We start from the raw sequence: 9,250 nt of genomic DNA on the forward strand, positions 1-9,250 counted from the left end.
AACTTAATGATGCTGTTGCAAATACTTGCCACAATCCCCACAAACCGCTTTTCCAAGAAAGGAAAAACAGACTCTTAAAGGAAAGATATCCGAGACAGGGAGGATCAGCAAAACCTGCTTTGTTGGGTCCAGCAGCTTCACAACTGACTGCTTGCTAAAACCAAAACAAACCAGAGAAAAGCTGAGCTGAGGGAACTGGCCACTCCCTTTTCATTGTATGAGTTTTATTTTAAACTTGAAAGCCTTTTCCACAGGCAGTTTCTGTTAGCCATAGTCAAACTGGCTCCAAAAACCATCCAAACCAGACCACTCGGTAAATCTGGCACTTTTGAAAATGACCAAGGACAGCATAACTTTGTTAAAGGTGCAGCAGCATCACAGTAACAAAGGAGTTTAAAACATCTTTGCAGAGGTCAAGACTTTATTTAGAACAAGCAGAGGAAAGGCAACGATGTCACTTGGTATTATGGATGTGAGGTAAGACATTCTCTCTTCCTCTCTCTGCAAATCTTCGCAGTAGCAGACCAGTAAAAAGGCTAGTTGTGTGAAAGTTTGATATCTTCGTTTACAAATATGATGTCATAAATTGGCAATGGCAAACTCCTTTCTGACGTTGATGCCTTCCTACTTTCCAGACTATGCAGCTGGTGGAAGACAAATCTCCACTTGCCACATTTGTACAGAATCATGCATGCTTCATAATCTAAGTTTAACAGAAAATGATTCAGATTAGAACTTCCACAGCTCCAAGTCTGTATTAAGTATCAAGGGAAATTTCGCCAAATTTCCATCCAAATGCCTGTGAAAATTCCAGAGGAATAGAGCATGGGGCTGGTCTTGGGAACTGACCAAGCAAGTGAATGATTCATCCCCCTTCACAAGGTATGGCACAAACTTTCGCGGTAAAATAAACATAAAGCAACATAAAATGAAATGGTAAAATAAGTTGAGATCAGTAAAAGTAAATTATCCGACTATGATAGACAGATAAGTGAATTACACGGAAGATAATTTGACACCCTACGTGACATCTAAGTTTACAGTAGAAAAAAAATTAACAGCTTACGGATATAGTAACATCATTGACATCAGTAACTCGGTAGGATGCATCATCGTGTCACAGTGATCTGGGGTAAATGCATTCAAAATGGTTTAAAGTTTTCTTTATACCTAGAATACCTGGAAAAAGACTTATTTCCTTATGCAAACAGTTTGGACAAGTGAAGCTTTATACATAGTGGAGTTGCAAAGGTTAAGAGGTGACTTGCATGAAACTTAGCATCTTGAAAGATCTTGTCAAGATGTATCTGTGAGAATCTAGAAGTAGGGACAACTGTTTAAACTAAGGAATCATCCATTAAAGAGAGAGATATTGTTTGCTTTTCTCGTTTATGGGTGTTGATATGATTGCAACGAAGCTGCATCAGAACATTATTTCAACGAGCCAACTACAAACCTTCTCAAAACCCCCTAAGATTACATGATTGTGTGGGCTAGGTGAGTAGTTCTTAGAAATGTGTAGATCAACAGACAATTAGAGGGCAAAGTTGAGTACATGGATTAAATAAGTGGGCAACTTGCAACATGGGTAAATTATATAGGTTGGTGATTTGCAGTGTGCGCGAAATGGGTAGTTTAAGTGTATGGAGGGAAGTTAGTGGTTGGGTTAGACTACGTGGGGTAGGTTGGTAAGTAGGTGGTTAGTCATATAGGAAAGGTGACTGGATTGGGAAATTGGGGATTTGGTAAGTGGGTAGATATATGTGATGCATCGATGAATTAAAGTTCATCATGGGTAGGTCAGATTAATATGTGGTGAATTTGATTGTTGGGTGAGGCGAGGAAATGGGCAAGTTGGGAAGGAAGATGCATGTACAGAATTAATAAAGATAGATTATAACGTTCTTGAGCAGATTGATATAAAAATTGAAGAGGAATTTAAGGTTTTGGCAGATTAAAAGGTGGTCAAATTTCCAAGTCCAGATGAATTGGAACCTAGGCATCTGTGGGAGTAGAGGGAGGAAATTACAAGAACCTTTATTCAGACTTTCAAATAGTCTCTTGCAATAGAGAAAGTGCCAGATGACTGAAGAAAGCTAATGTGATTCTATTTTACAAGAGAACTAGCAAAGATAGCCCAGTGAACTATAAACCAGTGAGTCTAGAATCAGTAGTGTAGAAAAATTGGAAAGAGTAGTGAATAAGAAAATTGATCTCTATTTGGAGAAGTGAGGTTTAATCAGGCACAGTCAAGATGGTTTTCTCAGAGGGAGATCATACCTGAAAAATCTAGTGAGGATGGAATTTAGCCCTGATAATGTGAAGTGGTACACTGTGGAAGAAGAAATTAACAAGGGAGCATTCAATTAATGGCTAGACACTGATTAAGATTTAGATTTATTTAATATTGTCACTTGTATCTAGGTACAGTGAGAAGTAGATAATGTCATCACGTTCTGGCACCATTTTGGATTATAGAATTATATAAATGGTACAGCACTCAATAAATTGATATTACTAGAACTGAAACAGCTTCAAAAGATCATTTGTCCCTCTGAAGACTTCCACCTTCTCTGTTCCTTTATTTGTCACCATCTAATATTGTCCCCATTGTCTTGGTAATATGCTCATTTTCTGCTATGACGAACGCCATTGCTACCCTCTCAACTGTCTCCGAGCTAGGGACGGTCACGTTGTATGGACCTCACATCAACTCCTGTGTTGAATATTGACTGAGGGATCCTGGCTTGACTTCCAATGCCACCAGACAAGATGAAGCGGCAATGGACGTACACAGAACTTCATTGTCCCACAGAAAAGTACCATGAGAATGCCCAATGGCAATCAAAGCAAAAAAAAGTTTCCACGCTTGTGCACACGTCCCTAATATAGACGGATTGGTTAATAGTGGTATAAAAAAGACATATGGAATACTTAATTTTATGAATTGTGTCATATATTAGAAAAGCATGAAGGTCAAGTTGGAGATTTACAGAACTTTGGTTAGACCAAAGCTGGAGTATTTGGGAGCAACTCTGGTCACCACGCTGCAGGAAGGAAGTAATGAACTGGAAGGAATAGACCTTTGAAGAGAGGCCGGACAAGCTTAATAATTTTATTTGGAGCAGAGAAACTTGTGCGGTCTGGTGGCCAACAGCAGAAATGGCCACGGGACTGGTTACGAGCTACAATCAAGCATGATGGAAACTTTAATACAGTTAGTTTAAGTCCTGATGTTGTGAACTGTCCTGCAAACTGTGACCTGCAGTTTCCTGTGTTCACCAAATAAGGGATGTGTCATAATGGTCTGCTAAACTTACTGCCGCCACTTTTACCTTATAAGGAGCATGGTATTCAACTGCTTACGTCTTGGTATGAGCAGCTGGGAGTTTTTTTTTACCAGTAAACTCCTTTGGCTGTGATTGGACATTGTGATCAGGTGTGAGTGAATTCATTGTCTGAGTGCCAAAGAGGTTTCTGGGATAAAGTTAACAGTCGAAGGGTTTTTTTTCTGGGGAGAACACTCGAGACTCACATTCACGATGAATGGACCCTGAAGTTAAGATCTGCACTGAGCTGTAAAGTTAGCCATTTCACTCGAATCAGAGTGGTACATGTTTCAAGCCAAACTTATAGAGTTAAAGTTAGTGTTACGGTTAAATGTGAATTAAGTTAAAGAAAAGTATACTGAAGTCAAACGAAGTGAATTAAAGTTAACATTAAGTTTGATGAAGTAGAAAGTAAATGTTACAAAAAAATGTGCTTTATATTGATACCCAAATAGATAAGGAAAGAAGATATTAGTCTGTCACACAAACGAAGAACACATGGGTGAAGGATGAAGTCATTTTTCGAGTAACAGTTGAGCTCTGTAAGATTATGAGGGGCATGGACAGGGTAAATACAATAAAGCAGTTTGCCTTGGCCTAATAACAAAGGACATAATTTTAAAGTGAAACACAAGAAGTTTAATGATAGCTCAATAAAATCTTTTTCATCGAGAGCATGGTGGGGGTCTGGAATGTACTGTCTGGGAGTTGATTTGAGGCAGAAAAGTGGGAATACTGTAGATAATAGTATATATTTGGTGATGCAGATTCAATGCACTGATGGACCTCTGCTGTACTATATGGTTCCATAAGTCAGACCAAAGTTTCAGCTAGTCAAAAGAAAAAACACACAAAAATCATTCTGGTAATTGCATCAAAATTGTCAGTATCTCTTCTTCCAACTCAAAGGCGTGTAGGATGAATACGGAGTTATTCTCAGTAATGGCAAACACGAAATTATTGTTAATTGTTGCTAAAAGCAATTTGGTTTACTAACGTCCTTTAAGGAATCAAATTCGTCACCCTTATCTGATGTTGCCTATATGAGATTCCAATCTGTAACAATGCAGTTAATTATTACCTATGCTGTGAAGTGGTTGAACATGTGATTCTGACGAAGATCAATTACAAAAATGCAATGCTATTTCTTTTCTTAAGATTCCCACATTCCAAAAAAAAATTTAAAAAAGGAAGGGCGAATATTAGATGTCCGGCAGGAATAGAATAATTAAATCTCAAGGTTGAAAGGTTGGACAATTTACAAGTGAGGAAATATTTTTGTCTTGACATCGTAGTTAGGCATTTGTACGTGCACAAGTGGGATCAAAATGAAACCAAGGCTGTGAATATATAGGTCAGCCCTTAAGCCGTTGCATATGGTTTCCAAAGGGGCTACAGTGTTTTGAACATCAAAAAAAGCAGTTTTTCTGCTTAGAAAAAGTTAGGTATAATGGTAAAGTTCACCTGGATGCCATCATCATTCATCTGAAAAATAGTTCTGTGTTTTTGAACGAGGGATCCAAGAGAAATCATGTAGGGAACCAATGAAAAATGTCAAAGGATATGTGTCGGAGTGTGTGTGTGTGTGTGTGTGTGTGTGACACGAGGGGGGGCGGTTGGTGGTTAGGGGGAGGGTGGTGTAAGGAGTCTTATTTCAGATGCTACCAAAACTGAAGGTCATACACTTAGTGAATTTGCAACTGTGTAGATAAGAAACAGTGAGAACATACAACCCCACAAATTTAGAATCCAACCCTGGTCCCTGGCACTAACCACTGACCCATTGTGCCATCACATGATGCCCTATTATAGTGACAATGAAGCCCATGAGCTCCCTACACCATTAGACTGCTATTTGCCATAACATCTGTACAGCAACAGAATGGCTGACTTTATCAACCGTGCCCTTCCTCACACTGTTGAAGTTCTGATACTGAATATAACTTCTATTTTCTTTCAGCTGTTCTGTTCACCCTGTTTTGAGCCTAATCCCATCTTCACTAAATCTCAAATATATTGAATTCAAAACACGTGGTGGACAATTGTGGTATCATGTTCTAGTCATCCTGGAATGCAATGATCTTTTCCACTATTTCAGGTCAAGTTCTCCAGCCTTTTTTCCCGTCCCCTCTATATTTGCCTCCAATAAATGTGAGGGGTGCAATCTGATCAACTGCTTATGCTGAGTCAGTTCTTGAAATCGCTAATCTGACTGAACGCCATCAACACTAGCTATGAACTTATATCATTCCTTCGTTTCTCTCCTTCCTCACTTCCTGATGCCTCTCAGGACATATTCTCCTTAAGGCCAATAAGTGAACCACGGAAAGAGCTGTTTAGATGAATTGAGATTATTTTTTCTAACAGAGTACCATGAAACGTGCTCCACATAGAAATATTGCAGCTTCTGATATACATTGGGACGATGAAAGTTCTTCCAACTTTCAAATATCCTTTCAAACCAGTCGTTTAATTTAAACTGAATGGTTTAAATATTTTTGTTGTTTTGAGTTTCACGGGCATTAAAGTTGCCAGCAGTTTTGCACTCTGCCTTTATTTATTACAAACGCTCGGATGTGACTCAAAAACGGAAAGCTTTAACCACCACACCGACCGTGTTTATGCACATAATTGATTAAAGGCTATAGTCAACTATTCATGTACTTTTCAACAAAATATTTCACAACACAGCTAAATCAAAACCAACCGTTACTCTGGCGTGGAAATTCAACATAGGCTGCAATGCACGTGGGTGTCACTGACTTAGAACAAGCAGAAACCACAGTACTTGCACATAAGGCTGTTGTTCAAATAATGTTTACCACCGCTAATTGCAAACTCCAAGGCGGATTAAGAAATATCATTTCTAAGTATTTAACTGACGCTGTTTCTTTTTCCACACAAAGCCAGTGTGAAGTGATATTAAATGAAAAACATTTATCTTTTGATCTTCAAACATGAAGCCGACTTGTGACATATTTAAATTAGATAACCTGATTGAATTAACATTTTGCTTATATCATAGCTCTATTCCACTAAAGTGCACATTGAATCATATTTCATCAATGACTGGAACTTACAGTTGAATGGAGTCTTTGCTGGAATACCACATTCCAAGGAACTTTACAGAAGCAATATACAGGAGGAGAAAGTGAGGACTGCAGATACTGGAGATCAGAGCTGAAAATGTGTTGCTGGAAAAGCGCAGCAGGTCAGACAGCATCCAAAGAGCAGGAGAATCGACGTTTCGGGCATAAGCCCTTCTTCAGGAATCCTGAAGATTCCTGAAGAAGGGCTTATGCCCGAAACGTCAATTCTCCTGCTCTTTGGATGCTGTCTGACCTGCTGCGCTTTTCCAGCAACACATTTTCAGAAACAATATACAGTTTACAAAAACAAATTTTGAGTTAAATTTGCTTCAATATTTCAATTTTGCCCTTCAGGATGTTTAATTTATTTTTTTCTCTCTCGGTCTTTTGCATTCCACTATCAACATTCTTTGTCATGATTGAAATCATTGTTTTGGCTTCAGCATTCTAACCTACAAAACTTTGAGAATTTCATATGACATATGGGGGAGAATAAATTATATGCAAGAACGACCAAATACTTGGAGAAGGACATTTGCGATTATAGGCACTAATTATAAAAAAAAGACTTATTGACAGATGTCAGGAATCAATGCCTTTGTATCTATACAACGTTGTGAACAAATGCGAAGTTCAAAATGGGTGAATTCACAGATTGGTAAGATAGTATTTGATATAAGTTTTGTTACAGACATAGTTCTTGATTGAATATGGTAGTGATGGACAGAAATTAATTAAATAATGAGCATTGAGCAGCCAAACGTAAATCAATGGATTCTTAATCAATATTTATACAAACGAATAAGTTGCTGCATAATAAGGCAATTATAAAATAAGTAGAGTGTAGTGTGGGAAAAGCACAGCAGGGAAAGCAGCATCCGAGGAGCAGGAGAATCGACGATTCATCAGGGCTTATGCCAAAACGTCGATTCTCCTGTTCCTCGGAATCTCGACTCTGATATCCAGTATCTACAGTCCTCACTTTCTCCTCCTGATTATAAGTCAAAATCATGATGTGCTTAGTAGCAATTTAAAAACAAATCAGGTCTATGTTGATATTTTGCAGAATCGTTTTTTTTTCTCTGAGCCCAAATTATTCTCAAACTGATCTTAAGTTCGGACAGTATTTCAGTAAAGAAATACACGATAATTGAGATGACAGGACGGGGAAGCCTACATGGAAAAAGACTGGGGAGAATCACTGAAGAAGTCTGCCACAGTAATTACAACGTGACTCCATCAACTAAGTAGGAAAATATATTTAGAGGCACAATATATCTTTGCAGAAGTGTAATCACGGGAGGCACACTATTCTTATTACCTCAGTTCAAGAGAAGTGCAGAGCAACAACAAAACTATACCTTCATTTTGTGGATTTCACAAAAAGATTTGTCATCATAAGTGGGATAAGCAAGATAGGTACTCAGCTCTGATGCTGGTATGAGAGACAAAAGATCAGGAGTGCTTAAAAGTTTTGATGGCACTTAAACTTCTTTCACAGTAACATATACTGTAGTTGCTCACAAAACAATAACCTTCAAACGTTGGTCATATTCACACAAGATCTAATTGAATTATCCTCCTTAATCATAGGTACCATTCAATTTCATGATACATTTAATCATGTTCAAGCCGATGATGGGGTGAAACATGTGTGCACTTTGGTCCCTGCACTGCTTTTCATTGTTTTCTGTTACACTGCGATAATGAAAATGTGCACCTATGCACATAATTACACACAAAACTACTAGACCTCCCAAAACTCAAAGCCAAGACAGAAGTGTAGTATACATGATGAATGACGTTTTTGTCTGCTGATTATGCATAACCCACTGCCCAACGTAGAAGGTCAGCTCGAAAGCATAATGTATTATCTGTCTCATGCTTGTATAATATTTTCCTTCCTCACTATTGTGACAGGGTTTTGTGCATTTGTCTGTGATCAGATTCAGAAACACTCCACGGAGGTAGTCGGAAAATTCTAAAACCTTGGATGTACAGTGACAAACAATCAGACTAGAAAGGCATCCACAAGTTTGACTTACTAATTATACAGTTATTGAAATATTTCAAATTGATTTAACACCTGCATCTCCAGCATATGGTTTGAGGCAATGAGACCTGGACAACTTCCACATCCCAATAATTTTCAATTCTGGTGTCTTTGGGATCCCAAGGAACGATAAAAGTCGCCAAATGTAGCAGTCACTTCTTGAAAATATGCCAAGTATACTAGTGTTGATCAAGAAAATAAGTATCAGCTCATTTGAGAATTTATGCAGGATCAAAGTTTGTCACATCTTCGAAAATATGGTATAAGTAGAGCTAAACCTTTCCAAGATATCCTTAGGACGCCCAGAGCTTTGATGTAAGATCTGATCAACATAGACTTGGAAATTGCCTACGTAAATCATAAAATGTTAGAAATCTATGTGATGATTAATAAAGTGACGACACCAGTTCTGTGCTGAAGTTTATTGCATCGGTGCATGTGGTCTCAAAAGCTCCAAAACAGATGTCAACCCTACAAACACAGTGCAACAGAAGTCATCCTACACACCTGGTGAGAGACAACTTTTTAAATGTAATACTTATGGTAGACATTGCTTTTCCAGAACCAAATTTTTGCCCATAGAATGAGTGATACAGAAAAAGCTCATACCACATCTTCAAACTGAAGCTGTATTCGCATAACCTTTCACAGATGAAATGATACCCAAACACATAATAACGTCATGCTCAGTGCAATGCTAATCTCTTAGAGAAGTCACAGATAGCTATTTATTTAATGATAATGCCCCAATCCTAAGGTAGTCATTATATAGTTCAAAC

The sequence above is a fragment of the Hemiscyllium ocellatum genome, chromosome 35, assembly GCF_020745735.1.
Source record: "Hemiscyllium ocellatum isolate sHemOce1 chromosome 35, sHemOce1.pat.X.cur, whole genome shotgun sequence".
Classification (NCBI taxonomy): domain Eukaryota; kingdom Metazoa; phylum Chordata; class Chondrichthyes; order Orectolobiformes; family Hemiscylliidae; genus Hemiscyllium; species Hemiscyllium ocellatum.